Source organism: Dromiciops gliroides, chromosome 4, assembly GCF_019393635.1.
Source record: "Dromiciops gliroides isolate mDroGli1 chromosome 4, mDroGli1.pri, whole genome shotgun sequence".
NCBI classification, from domain to species: domain Eukaryota; kingdom Metazoa; phylum Chordata; class Mammalia; order Microbiotheria; family Microbiotheriidae; genus Dromiciops; species Dromiciops gliroides.
Window position 1 is genome coordinate 374,536,767 of NC_057864.1, and position 15,625 is coordinate 374,552,391.

Consider the following 15,625-nt stretch of genomic DNA (forward strand, 5'->3'; position numbering starts at 1 on the left):
TTCCAGAAATTTCAGGGTAAATATCTCTAGAAGATTTAAGGGGAATATAGTTTTGGCCTTCAAATATTTGAAGGATTATAATTCAGAGGAAAAACTGACATACTTCATCTGTAAAATTATGGGGTTATTCTAAATGATTCCTGAGGTCCTTTGCATTTTTTAATATTTTATGATTCTAGTTTGTATTTTAATACTGTTTATAGATATATGTATAATTGTGGAGAACCCAGAGGACTCTCTATGGCCCCTCTGACTGAGTTCCCCCTCTCCAGACTCAGGCTGTAGTTACTGAAGCAGCAAGAGTTTCCTGGGAGAGTTTTGTGGTTAAAGCTTGAATTTCAGTGACAATGCCTGGCTGGTCTCCTATGGTCCGAGGAGTTAGTTGTGTAAGCCTCGCCTTGTTAAGGCCTGGAACAAGTTTTGTCATGCTAAGGCTGAAAGGCTGAAAAATATTCTTATTCTCTAGAATTATTCTTACAGAGATTTTATTTGATTTCTTTGTGGTTTTTTTGGTTTAAATACTGAGCTATCCTAATAAAGGGCGCACACAGTTATTCACTCACAAGGTGGTGCTGATGTGTCAATTATTTATCGTCTCTGATCCTCAACCCCCGTCAGCCTGAACCCCCAACCCTGACAACTGGCGTCCGAACAGGGACAGGGACTTGAACCCTGGAAGGGCCACTGAAGCTGTGCCCAGAGTAGGAGGCTCTGTGTCGTTGAGGATCATATAGGAGACCCCCCTGGAAAAAGAAAGCACGCGCTACAGGATCTGGTAAGAAATCAGGAGTGGGGGATAGGATCCAAAAGAACTCTGAGCACCTCCTAGCTCAGGTTAATTTAATTTTTGCCCGGTTGAAAGATATCGGCTCGGATCCAAAATGGGACAATATGTAACTCGAGGATTAAAAGACCTCAATAAAGATGTAAATACTCTGCAGTTAGTAACTGTAGGAAAAGGGATTAAGGTAAATAGAAAGACCTTAAAGCAATTCATTAAGTTATTATATGAACAGGACCATGGTTCCCAAAAGGACCTAACATTACAATGCAATCCTGGGAAAAGGTTGGGGAAACTATTATAAGGTAGATCAGGAGCTCTCGCCTTCCTATGCAACTATATATAATGTTATAATATTAATTATGTCTTGAGGATTCCCAATTCCTCATGCAGTTAAAAGAAGCTACTGAAAAAGGGAGCAATTCAGAGTCAGAAGATGAGAATGAGGAACAAAAAGGGGGAGAGGATATGTTTCTGTCATTTCAGATGATGGAGTCCAGTGGGTACCGGTCAGATGGACAAGGAATGTCGAAGAGGAAAAAAAAGGAGAAGGAGATGGTTGCGGAGAGGAAAAAGGAAGCCTCATCAAAGATGTCTGATGACATCTTGTTAGCATGATATATTTACTGGCTCAGATCAGGGTGGAGCAAGCAATGGAAGAACCCCACCATGGGCAGAGATGGTGGGATGGGATCAGTTTATATCAGAACCGATACTGTATGGCAATGGATCCTATAAATTAGGAGGTGTTGATCCACTGAATCAGGAATTTTGGGGAAAAGAACCATATAAAACTCTTAATGGTACAATCCTTAAATATAATTTTTCAGGGTTAGTAGAAACTCCTCCTTTGTGTTTTACTGTTGTTAATCTTGAAGGATGTACCTTGGTTACAAATGTTACTTTTATACATGTTCATTACCCATACCCCTCTTTTTTGACTCTTTCAGCTATGAATGATTTTACTATCACCCTGACAGGTATGGGTGGGGGAAAGTAATATATTACTGCTTATGGAGATGGTTCTCTGACAATGCATGGGATTTTGGGAAAAGACTGTGATTCCACTCCAGGCTCCTGTAGAACGCCCTGTAGACATCATGGTCCGTGGACAAGAGACTATTGACCCCCCTGCTTTTTGGACTGTCACATGTCTTTGCCGCACTGTATGGAGGTTGGTGACTTACAATTTGTGTCCTGGTATAATGACTCTTGGTGCTGGAATTCCCGAGCACCACTGCCATATGGGGGGGATATCTAGAGCCTTGGTGAACTGGTAATCAGACAGACAATAGACATATTTGGAAAATCTTGGCAGAAACACAACCTGTGAAAGGATATTTTAACTCTTCATTTTGGGACCGGCATTACAATGTGACTTATTCTGACACCTTTCAGGCTTGTCTGGGAGGAAACTTTGCTTTATGTGGGGATTGGTTGAGAATATCAATATCACTAAGAAAAATGGACATAGTTCACATCATCCTTATTATTGGGAAGTTACCTGTACTAACTGTAGTGTTTCTGAATGTACAGGGCCTAATGTAAATTTGGAAAAAAATGCTTTATTTGTGATTAGAAGAATACCTTATACTCTCCTGGTTGCTAAGGATGAACATTGGTTCCAATCCTCTAGCGATCAGGTCATTCATTATCTACATGAAAAAATTAGGAGAAAGAGATGTATTTCTTGTGTAATTTTTGGAATAATTGCTCTTATTTCTGTGTTAACTAGTTCAGTAGCATTGGTTGAGTTTGTACAATCTTTGCAGATAGAAACTAAGCAAGCAACTTATTTGCATGTGCTTACTCAGAATGTATCACATGCTTTTGTTGTACAAAATAAGATTAATAGAGATTTTTATGAGGCTATATCTGAATTAAGAGATGGTATTATGGAAATTAATGAAGAAGTGGAAGTGTTGGCTATGTTTGCAAAATTGTGTTGTGATTATAGGTTTTCTGCATTTTGTTTGCTTCCTGTATCTTATAATGATACTAAGTATACTTTTGCAAAGATTCAAAATCATTTACGTGGTTTATGGGGAAGTACTAATATTACTATGGATATTGATGAGTTAACAAAGTATTATTAATGAAATAGATAAGAGTCTAAGGGATGATCTTTCACCTTCCAAAACAGCTTCTGATATTGCCAACTGGATCTCTTGGGCCCAGGGGTAGCTGACCAGCATTAGTCATCAGGTACTGAGCTTTGCCCTATTGATTGTTCTTGGGTGTCTTGCTTGCATAATGATACCCTGCTTAATACATAGGGGGATGACCATTGCTAAGCTGATGATGTATGACATCAGGCTGGTGCATAAACAAAAAGGGGGAGATGTAGAGAACCCAGAGACAATTCCAGTGACAATGCCTGACTCGTCTTCTAGGGTCCGAGGAGTTAGTTATGCAAGCCTCACCTTGTTAAGGCCTGGAACAAGTTTGGTCATGCTAAGGCTGAAAGGCTGAAAAATATTCTTATTCTCTAGAACTATTCTTACAGAGATTTTATTTGATTTCTTTGTGGTTTTTTGCTTTAAATACTGAGTTATCCTAATAAAGGGCGCACACAGTTATTCACTCACAAGGTGGTGCTGATGTGTCAATTATTTATTGTCTCTGATCCTCAAACCCCCGTCGGCCTGAACCAGTGACCCTGACATATTTTGTGTGTGTGTGTGTGTGTGTGTGTGTGTGTGTGTGAGAGAGAGAGAGAGAGAGAGAGAGAGAGAGAGAGAGAGAGAGAGAGAATTTGTATGGGATGATGAGATCTCAGTACAGGTAAGATGGTTTCTTAGGTCCCTTCTCTCTCCACTTAGTCAATCAATAAATTTTCCAAGATCTGAAGATGGATAAACTCTAATTTTTCCTGCATTTCTCTATCTCTAAGTCCACATCTTCCACCTAAAGTTTATGAGGCCCCTTATTAGTTGTTGGTCTCCCCCTTCTTGGGGTGGTGGAAAAATGGACTGAGAATTCAGTGTCTTAGCTTCTAGTTCTAGTCATGCTATTATATTACCTAGTTATTGTGACCTTACATAAGTCTCTATAATATTATGATCTTTGGTTCTCAAAGAAAGGAAAATTAGAAAGCAAATAATCTTACTAGTTTTAGTTCTGTCCTGTCTAACTCTTTTGGCTAGCTTCTTCTTTCTAATAGGACTTAATGATTCCATTTCATGTATCTTCTTTGTCACTAAAATTTTTGTGATTTTTTGTTCATAATTTGTATGTTTATACAAGCTGAGGCAGGGATATGAACCATTCCTTTTTGGGGGGCTCAATTTATGTCTATGCAGATGTTAGGAGGAGTGAAAGAAGCTTAACAAATAGATGAAAAAAGTATTAAATGCTTATCATGTGCCAGGTACTGTGCTAAATGCTGGGGAAAAACAGAGACTATCTTGACCTCAAGACGCTTAATCCTAATAAGAGGAGATAACATAGGGGAATCATGGCCAGGGAGAATGGTAAGTGGAGTAAAAAGGATAACTGATTGACACATTCTTTCCCTCAAAGTGATGGTAAGCACTGGTCCACTATTCATAGAGCAAGAGGTGAAAGGGAGGCAGCATGTCAGAAAGGAGGAGAAGCATGGTCAGGCAGCTGGAATTGGCTAGCTGTAGTGAACTCTGACTAATGTGTATCACTCTAAGGCAGGAGATGGGAGGGTGCGGCTGCAATCCCTCAGTTCTGCATGGCATGAAGATGGCAGTAAAACTTGGGAGACTGCATGAAGAGGAAGGTGCTAGGGCTGGCTAAATGTAAACCTCATTCAAAAGCCCATTTTGAGTCACTGAATATGAGTATACAAATGCTAAATACACTACAGAAATTAAGTGAGATTAAAAAAAAATTAAAACAATGAAATGGAAAACAACAATTTTCTCAGAAAAGCTACATTAAGCTTCATCTATCAACCACAAAGGTTTTATGATGAGTAACAACATTCAGGGTGTGGAGGAAAAAGTGGCTGCTGTGGTTTATCTGCAAATTTTTTTTTTTTTAAAGGGAGGGAACACATTTCAATGATCAGAAAAGTAAGTTACATGTAGCTAACAATTCTGATTCAAGTCAATCAAATCTAGTATGCATTTCCTGACATATTTTTATAGTTTTCCTTTCACACTTTATGGTCTAGTCAAAATGACCTGCCTGCTATTCCTCGAACTCAACAATGCACTTTGGGTCTTCATAATTTTGTATAGTCTGTCTCATATACCCACAATATACTCCTTCACATCTGCCCCTTAGAAACCTTAATTTCCTTCAAGTCTCGAATAAGGTTCTACCTTTTGTTAACATAGTAAATAAAATACTAGACTTGGACTCAGGAAGACCTGGGTTCAAAATCCAACTTTTGACACTCATTACCTGTGGAAGCCTAGGTAAGTCCCTTAATCTCTCTGAAATACAATTCCCTTAACTATGAAGTAGGACCAATAGCGCTTTTCTCAGAGATCTGAAAATCTCAGAATCATAAATTTATATGTAAAGTGTATATAAAAGCAAGCAATTATTATTACTACAATTACAGGTAATTTTTCCTGATTCTACAACTTACTAGGGCTCTTTCCAGTTCAAGTCTAGTATTTTATTCACTATGTTAACAAAAGGTAGAACCTTATTTGAGACTTGAAGGAAGTTAAGGTTTCTAAGGGGCAGATGTGAAGGAGTATATTGTGGTTATCTTTGGGATATAAACCTAGTAGTGGTCTTTCTGGATAAAAGACTATGCACAATTCCATAGTCCTTTGTGAATAGTTCCAAATTGCTCTCCAGAATGAATGGATTCGTTCACAACTCCATCAACAGTAGATTAGATACGGGGATCAATTCTTAAGATACTTAAAAGATGAAAGGATAAGAAAGCATTGGAGAAAAAAATCATTCACCTCTTTATTATTAAACAAGGTAGCTGAGAAAACATCAACTGCCAAACCAAATTCTTACTTTTCCCTTTCCAAAAAACTTTTAAGAGAATAATCAACTTCTGTCGAGGGCATCTTTAATGAAGGTGAGTAAGCAGATTTAAAAAATTACATTCTATAGATAACATATTTGCAGTCAAATGATTGACTGAAGGCTGCACAGGAATAAGGTTCCACTGTACTTGTTTGTTGACGACAACAAAAGCATTTTGGTTTTCATTCAGTTAAGAGACTTGTGCTATACATAGAACAGCCTAGCCCTCTCACACAAACGTCAGCAAATATCTGAAAATCATCCCCAAAAGATTAATGCTGTTGTTCAATCATGTTTGACTTTTTGTGGCTCCATTTGGGATTTACTGACAAAGACACTTGGGTAGTTTGACATTTCCTTCTCCAGCTCATTTTATAAATGAGGAACTGATGCAAACAGGGTTAAGTAGCTTACCTAAGGTCACACAGGTAGTTAAATGTCTGAAGCTAGATTTGAACTTAGGAAGATGAGTCTTTCTGACTCCAGGTCATGCACTCTATCCACTGAATCACCTAAGAAGCCCCAAAAGACTAATAAGGAAATCCAAAAAGATGAGGAAATAATCTCTTCCATATAATCTAGAATTATACATAAAGGCTGGAAGAAGATTGAAGAGGATGATATAGGGGTCATATCAAGAAAGCCAGAACTATTTTCAGTAGACTTATAAGATGCTAATGTAGGGAGAAGGCTCTTGTCAAAGAAAGTAGAATAACCAGTAACTGGGCAGAAAGGAATTCAACGTTGTTAGGGAAGGGGAGGAGACAAGTTAGCTTGGAGTCTAACAAACATGTTATCTGAATAGAGTCATTTCAAGCTAGCACTACTTCTAATCATCAGGTACCTGAAGGTAGAGTCCAACTTGGACTTTTCAGGACAGAAACGGGGCACTGAATCAGCCCTCATAGGTTACTATGCAAGGGAAAAGGGACTAGTGTAGGGTATGGTGGAACACACAATCTTCACTACCAGGGGATTTATTAACAATAATGTTATTAATAATTCATTAAATTGTAAGCTCCTTGAGGGCAGGAACTATCTTTTGCTACAAGAGCAGAAGGAGAAATGAAGCCTGAGATAAAATAATTAAATTAGAAATAAAATGAAAATTTGTAAGGAAAAAAGCTTGATAGAAGCATAAATAAGCTTAAAATAAATGATGAAAAAGCTTGCCTAACTAATAGAATCTCTGAAAAATAGAATAGATATAACTAAATGATTCTATGAGACAACAATAAACATTTCAACAAGAAAATGTGAGGTATCTTTTATCAAAAACAACTCATCTGAAAAATAAGTCAAGAAGAGAAAATTTAAGAATCACTAGATTCCCTAAAAACCATGATTGAACAAAACAATGAACATACCATATTTCAATATGAACTTCAGTGATAAGTAAAAATGGGAAAAAATAAGCAATCCTAATCCAGAGCTCCTAGGTAAAATAAATAACACTGCAAACAATGGGAAAGAAAGAGTTCAAGTACCAAAGAACCATGCTTAGGTTCATATAAAACTCAGCAGCAACTATAAAAAAGATATCTCGCATACAATCTTCTAAAAGGTAAAATAGGAAAGCTTACAACCTCAAATAAGTTATTCTGCAAAACTGAGTATTAATATTACCGAAGGGAAAAAAAAACAACTCACAAAGGACTTCCAAGCATTTTGGGGGGTGGGGTGGGGCAATGAGGGTTAAGTGACTTGCCCAAGGTCACACAGCTAATAAGTGTCAAGTGTCTGAGGCCAAATTTGAACTCAGGTCCTCCTGAATCCAGGACTGATGCTTTATCCACTGTACCACCTAGCTGCCCCCAACTTCCAAGCATTCTTGACAAAAAGATCACAGAAAAAATTTGAAATGCAAAGAGGAGGGAAGAGAAACCCAGAAAAGCACATAAATGCATGTGAACAAATAGAGCTAAATAATAATTAAGTACTTATAGTCTAATGAGGTGTGGAAGAAAACTATCTAAATATGGAAGAAGATGGCTATCTAAACATGGACAAAATAGTGGGGGAAGCAGGTATCTTACAGACCTCAATTTTATTTGAATTGGACCAAGGATGATTAATGTTAACTGGGACAAAAAAATTCTTTGCAGTTAAATTTCTCTGATAATGATTTCAATTCCAAAATACATAAGGAATAGATTCAAACTTACTTAAGAAAAAGAGCCACTCCCTAACTGATAAATGGTCTAAGGATCTGGGCAGCTAGGTGGCTTAGTGAGAGCTGGGACAGGAGTCAGGAAGACCTGACTTCAAATCTGGCCTCGAAGTCTTACTAGCAATATGACCCTGGACATATCACAACCTCTGTTTGCCTTAATCCACTGGAAAAGGAAATAACAAACTACTCTGTTATCTTTGCCAAGAAAATCCTATGGACAGCACTGGCCTGCTATGGACTACAGGGTCATGAAGCATTGGACATGATTGAAACACAATTAAGGATATGAATCTTGAGAGAAGATAACTCTCTGGCCATCTAGAGATGTGGAAAAAAAAATATGCTCCAAAGCACTACTAATTAGAGAAATGTAAATGAAAACAATCCTGAGGTTCTACTTCATTCTCTTCAGACTAGATAACAATAGAGGAAATGATAATTGTTGGAGGGCCTAGAAGAAAAAAAGACACACTGATGCACTGTTGGTAGACCTGTCAATGGCTACAACCATTCTAAAAAGCATTTTGGAATTATACAGAAAAAGTTACTAAGCAATAACCTTTGACCCAGTTATAATTACTGTTGGGCCGAAGCTCCAATATATATGAAAGAGAAGAAAAGGTACTTAGTATACAAAAATATTTTTAATAGTTCTTTTTGTGGTGGCAAAAAGAAAAAAAAGAGAAACCAACAGAGATGCTCAACAATCGAAGAATAGTTTAATAAGTTGTGGTACATTAACATGATGGAGTAGGATTGTACTGTAAGAAGTGAAGAAATAGATTATTTTATAAACTAATGAAGAAAGAAATAAGCAGAACCAGGAGAACAATTTATACAATAACAATACAGTAAAAGAAAAAAATTAAAACATTTCCCAATTATGATCAATATTAGTGACCATTCATGATTCTAGGAACCGATGATGAAACATGCTTTCATTACAGAAAGGTGATAAGACTGAAGGTGAGATAAAAAAATATATATATTTTTGTGTACAACCATTAGAGGAATCTGTTTTTGCTTGAGTATGCATATTTGTAACAAATGTTCTTTTTTTTAAAAAGAAAATGGATAGGGTTTGAGATGAAGACAAAATAGATTTCTATTCATTTTTTAAAAGAGAGAGGGTGCCACACATGTGAAATATTGTATGAATTTTCAGAAGGGGTCACTATATTTTTAGTTTTATTTAAATATTTAATTTTGTTACAAGTGATATGAAATGGGGGTGATCTGTAAATGTATACAATGTAAAGAAAAATATAAATAAAAAGTTAAAAAAAGATCATGAAAAAAATTAGTTTGGTGTAGAAATAAATTAAGCTCAACAGGAATATAGATAGTGACAGGAAAGGGGAAAGCAGGAAAGAGACACGAGCAAAACAAACTTCCATTTTGAAAGGGCTGATCATAAGGTGTGATTTTTTAAAAGTGTAAGAAACAGAGATTGTGGTCTGGACTTGATGCAGAAAGGTGGAGGTGAGAAGTAGAAACAAACCACTTTGATTATACAACTTCTAGTAGTGATCAAATAGTTACCTTCTTTGTAAAGAAGGCAGCAGGAGGAAAAAGTCTAAGAGGTTGTAATAGAAGGAACAATAATTAAAATCATAACAATACAATGATTAACAATAATAGCAATGAACATGAATGAGTCAACCATAAAATTGACTTTAGCAGAATGCATTAGAAAGCAGAATTCCAATAACATATTGTTTATAAGAAATACATTTCAATCATACAGGGTTAAAATAAGTGGCTATAGTAGAATTAATTTTCCTTCAAGTGAATGCAAAAAATAGATGGGTAGTAATCATTGCCAGACAAAGTGCAGTAAAAGCAGACATGGCTAAAAGTGATGCACAAGAAAACTATATTATGCTTAAAGATATAAGGAAATATCAATTCTTTATATGCATGCATGGCATTTAAATACTTAAAGGAAAACTTAATCTAGTTACAATAATAAAGTAAAATCATAATTAACACATAATTCATTTGCAGATTTACTGGCATACCAGAAGTCCAAAAGGTTACTTTACAGTACTAGAATTTTGTTATCAAGGGAATTAATAGAAAATAATATTACCTAACATTTATATTGTGCCTACTATATGCTAGGCACTCTGTTAAGTGGTTTACAAATATCTCATTTGGTCCTTACAAAAACTTTGGGAAGGTAGGTGCTATTCATATTCCCATTTTACAGATGAGGAAACTGAGGCAACAGACTTTGTAACTTGTCCAGAGTCATACAGCTAGTAAAGTCACATTTGAACTCAGGTTTTCCTGACTTTAGGCCCAGTACTTTAACTGCTGAGCAACCAAGCTAAAAGGAAGGAAGGAGCCCACAATACCTGATCTTAAACTATATGATACAAAGCAGTAATCATAGAAACTATTTGGTACCAGTAAAAAAGTAGAAAAGTTGATCAGTGGAACACTTTAAGTATACAACTTGCAAAGGCAAGTTGTTTGATGAATACAGGGACTGATACAACTGGGGAAGTGATTAAACAAAATCTGATGGGAATTCTGTAAAGCAGATTTGCAGAAATTGGATTTAGACAAATGTTTCATACCAATACCATATTAAGCTCCAAAAAAATTAAGGTCCTAGGAATAAAGTCAGATCATAAAACATTTAGAACAACAGGTAAACCTTTCACAATTATAGACGAAGAGTTATTAACTAAACAAAGTTTAGAGAGGAACATACGAAATTATCCACAATTCTGATTATACAAAACTGAAAGTTTCTGTATAAACAAAATCAAAGGAGTTACATTTTTAATAGAAGGCAATGAAACTAGTAAGACTGATGTAAAAAAAAAAAGTGAGGTACAATGAAACATTTTAAAAAAACTCAGAAGAGAACAAAAAGCTCAGGAAGATGCACCAATAGGGCAGCCTGAAAGGAATGTGTAGAATGTATTGTGTACTTTAAAAAATGAAACCGTTTTTATTTTGTTATGTGTGTGAAAATTCTCTTTGTTTTGAGTTTTTTTTAAGTACAGATTTTTTTTTTAAATGATGAAAGGGATAGATTCAGAAAAACCTGAGAACTGTTTGAACTGATACAGTGAAATAAGTAGAACAACAATTGACCCAATGACTACAGCATTGTTAAAGAAAACAAAGCCTCAGGCACCATGATGAATGAAATGATTGAATACTATTCCAAAAGGCTGAGTGGAAGTAGAGGAAAGATACAGAATGAGGCATAAATTTTCCAGCATGCCTACAGTGTGGTTTTGCATTACTAGGGTTGGGGGGGATTGCAAAGAGTTATAATAATGATCCTTTTAAAAAAAAGCAATGAATTAAAAATTACAAAAGAAAGCAAAAGGTCAAAAAGGGAAAAAGAAAAATAGCAGTAATTATATATTCTGCAAGTCAGTGACATCTGGTGCCTTGCCTACCTTGACCAAGACTTCAGTCTCTAGAGATTTTTACTTGCTATTCCTTATACCTGGAATACTCTCCTTCCTCATCTGCTTCCTAGCTTCTTTCAAGTCCCAGCTAAAATCCCATCTTCTATGAGAAGTCTTTCCTGATCCCCCTTAATGCTAGTGCCTTTCCTCTACTAATTATCTCCATTCCTAAATACAGCTTGTTTGAACATAGTTGATTTTATGTTGTCTTTCCCATTAGACTGTGAGTTCCCTGAAGGCAAGAACTATCACTTGCCTTTGTTTCTCCAGCACTGACCACAGTGCTTGGCACATAAATTTTTAATGACTGAATTATATACCCCAAAATTGCAGAAAAAGTTCATTTTTGTTAATTTTGTCAAATTCACAACAATAAAAAGAAAAAAACCAAAACAAAACAAAAAACTCACAAACACTGGGGCTTGGGGGACGTGTTGAGAGAAGCATTTGATGCCACAAAGTAAAACTGTCACCCTAAGAGCTTTCCTTCCATAAGATGTCTCCTAAGCAGCACTATGACAAAAATCATGATTCCTTATAAGTTCCCACAAGATATAACTTTGTTCAAAAGTCCTTTGATTATTATCAAGCAAGGAATAAAACAGGGAGACACGAACTTGCCAAAGGGGCTTGCCACTTTCATGGAAGGATTTTTAGCAGAGTCCAAATGGAAGTGGGCAGCTCTACAGAAGTTGAGATGCTTTAGATGTGGATACCATTTTGCTGATTGCATGAAGTTCTGGGACACTGGAAAGCCTCCTTAAATAAGATCTATAATCACCTCAAAGTGCTTGGCCTAAATATCAAAATAGGGAAAATTGAGGGTAAGAAGACTGCCTATTGTTCAGGCTATGATACATAGGTGGATCAACAAACTAGAGTTGGCCCAACAGCATATCTTTTTTGCAGGGCAATGAGGGTTAAGTGACTTGCCCAGGGTCACACAGCTAGTAAGTGTCAAGTGTCTGAGGCCAGATTTGAACTCAGGTCCTCCTGAATTCAGGGCCAGTGCTTTATCCACTGTGCCACCTAGCTGCCCCCCCCCCCCCAACAGTATATCTTAAAGAGAGACTGCAGATGAAAAATGAGCTTTGCCCAGAAATAAACAACAGGTTGAATAGTCTTTGGGGAAGAATCCTAATGAAATGTACATTTTTATTATGGGTCAAATCATATATTATCTTGAATTGTACATGTTATTGAAGTATATTTTGGTTCAGCAGAGATAGCTGGTGTGGTAGAAGGTCCTAAAGTTAATTTAAATCCTGCTGCAGACAATTAATTACAAGTTGAGTGACCTTAGGCACTTAGTCACTTAGCCTCTTTCTGCCTCAGCTTTCTCATCTGCAAAAAGGGGTTACTAATATCACCTACCTCCCAGAGTTTTTGTGAGGAACAAATGAGATAATACTTGTAAAGCACTTGGCAATCTTAAAGTGTTAATTAAATGTAAGCTACTATTATTCTTTTCATCTCGGTTTTATTTTTATTGTAATGAAATATGATGATATGCAAGATGCTTAAGTATGGGAACTAGGAACTGAGGGCTAAGTTGAGGTATAGGCAATAAATGCCAAAAGTACAGGGGCTGAGCAGAAGAAGGGCAGGAATTACATAATGAAAGCTGAATATAGTGTGCCTATAGGAAGGATATTTATAAATGTTCTATCCGAGAAGCCAGTTAAAGGGAAAGATTGGAAATTCCAAATCTTATATTACATTAGACAGAAATCAGGTAGGTTTAGGGAGAAACTTTTGAGAATGTAATCTGTGGTTGTAATATGAAAGAAACAATGTGGTTACTCAACATGTTTTTGTTGAATTCACATAACAGCATAAAAAACAAAAGGTACTTTCTGATCAAATTTTGGAAAGTTTGTCATGTTATTATATAAATATTTAAAAGCAAAGAAACTTGCTTTCAAATAATCTCCCATCCACTTATTTCCCATGATGTGCATGAAACTACAGGAAAAAAAAAATTTAAATCAAAAAACACTACGAACACTTGCTTAAAAAAAATATCTTAACTAAATTATTATTTTATTTTATTTTTTTTAGTGAGGCAATTGGGGTTAAGTGACTTGCCCAGGGTCACACAGCTAGTAAGTGTTAAGTATCTGAGGCCGGATTTGAACTCAGGTACTCCTGACTCCAGAGCCAGTGCTCTATCCACTGCGCCACCTAGCTGCCCCCTAAATTATTTTTTAGAAGTGTCCAATCATGCTAACTTGCAGAAAAGCTATTTGGTGAATGCATTACAGACAGTTCTTGTTTTACTCTACAGGACCCTTATGCAGATCTCTATGTAAAGTGATTTTTACATGATGCAAATTTGTTCACTGAAATGTGGAAGGGAGGGAAGGAGAGAAGGAAGCAGGAAGAGGTCCATGAGCTCATTGAGAGGGCCAGAAAGGGATACAGATAGGAGAGGGGGAATCTTTGCAGGGAAAAAAAATGAAATTAAAACAAACCCCAGCAAAATACAGCATCAAAAAACTGTCTTAAAATTGAGTGGTAATATCTTGAACAGAAACAAAATTCAAAGAAAAAAATTTTGAAAGTAAATTTAAGATATCTTCCAGGACAGAAGAATGTGTTGTAGATAAAAGGAAGTAAGTTAACAGTGGGAGGAGGGAAGAAGCCTAGTATAATAAATATGGGTCTAAAGAATGAGTCATACTTGCATGAATTGATGTACAGTGAAGTGAGCAGAACCAAGAGAACTTTGTACAGAGACAGCAACTTGGATCAACTGTGAATGACAACTTTTCTCAACAATACAAAGATCCAAGCAGGGGCAGCTAGGTGGTGCAGTGGATAGAGCATCGGCCCTGGAGTCAGGAGGACCTGAGTTCAAATCCAAACTCAGACACTTGACACTTACTAGCTGGGTAACCCTGGGCAAGTCACTTAACCCCAATTGCCTCACCAAAAAAAAAAAAAAAAAAAAAAGAATAAAAAGATCCAAGCAATCCCAAAGGACTATTGATAAAACATACTATCCAACTCCAAAGAAAGAATTTATCTCTATCTCGATGGAACACAGACTGAAGCATGCTATTGTTCTCTATTTTTTACTTTCTTTCATTTTTTTCCTTTTATTCAAGTTTTCTTTTACAAAATGTCTAATATGGTAATGTTTTACATAATCCTATGTGTATAACCCATAATCTGATTGCTTACCACCTCAGGGAGGAGGGAGGACTAAAAATTGGAATTCAAAACTATACATAAAAAATATTTATTACTTAAAAAATAAAGAATGAGTCATAAAATAGGGGAATTAATATTTGATTCTTTAGACACTACTAAAGTTAGAAACTAATAATGCAGCCACTAGGAGTCACTAGCACATAAAACACAACCACTCTTCCACTTAGCTAAAGACAGGGATGGTCATACTCTTTATCTTGTCATCTTTCATAAGAATGCTACTTCCCTGTTAAAAAAAAACAACTCAGATTATTTTTCTAAAAATTCTTTTTAAAAACAGATTTTTATTGATCTTTGGTTTTTATATTGCCTAGATTTCCCCCTGGAGCTTCACCCTTTCCCAAGAACAATCATAATTTTTTTTTAAACAGAGGGAAAAGATTAAAAAAAAAATCAAGAAAACTAAACAATATATCTAAAAAATCCTACATTATGTGAAATGTTCCATAAAGGTGGATGTCCTAACTTTTGCAAAGGAACTATGTTGACTGGGTGCACTATAAATGTGTTATTTTTTTCCAAGTTTCTTTTTTCCCTTTTTTTAAATTATAAAAGCATTTTATTATTTTCCAGTTATATGTAAAGATAGTCTTCAACATTTGTTTTTATAAGATTTTGAGTTCCAAATTTTTCTCCTCTCCTCCCTTCCCTTCCTTCTCCCCAAGACAGAAAGCAATCTGATATAGGTTATATATGTACAATCACATTAAACGTATTTCTGCACGTAAAATTGTTATTTAATTTCAACTGGGCTCTCAGTACATCAAAGCAAACCTAATCATCTCTCACTCCAGCTGCTCTTCCAAATCACTTCAGTCTTCAAGGCTTCCCTAGCACTCCCTGCCACTATCCTATGAGTACTTTTGTATGCAATGTACTAAGGTCAGGATATTTGCTGCATAAGCTCCCTCTTCTCATCCACATCATCTCCATTTCCACATTTTACTCCAGTCTGAAATCTTCCCACTCTGTGTTGTCTACTCTGGTTAGACTATAAAATTCCTTGAGAAACAGGGACTGTCTTTCATTTGATCAATTGTATCCCCATGC

General features: G+C 36.1%; 1 protein-coding gene across 1 annotated transcript in view; it reads right to left on the reverse strand.

The window, feature by feature from the left end:
• IFNGR1 (interferon gamma receptor 1) overlaps positions 1–15,625 on the reverse strand; it is a 28,994-nt gene that overhangs the window by 10,326 nt on the left and 3,043 nt on the right. The gene's annotated exons all lie outside the window — the stretch shown is intronic.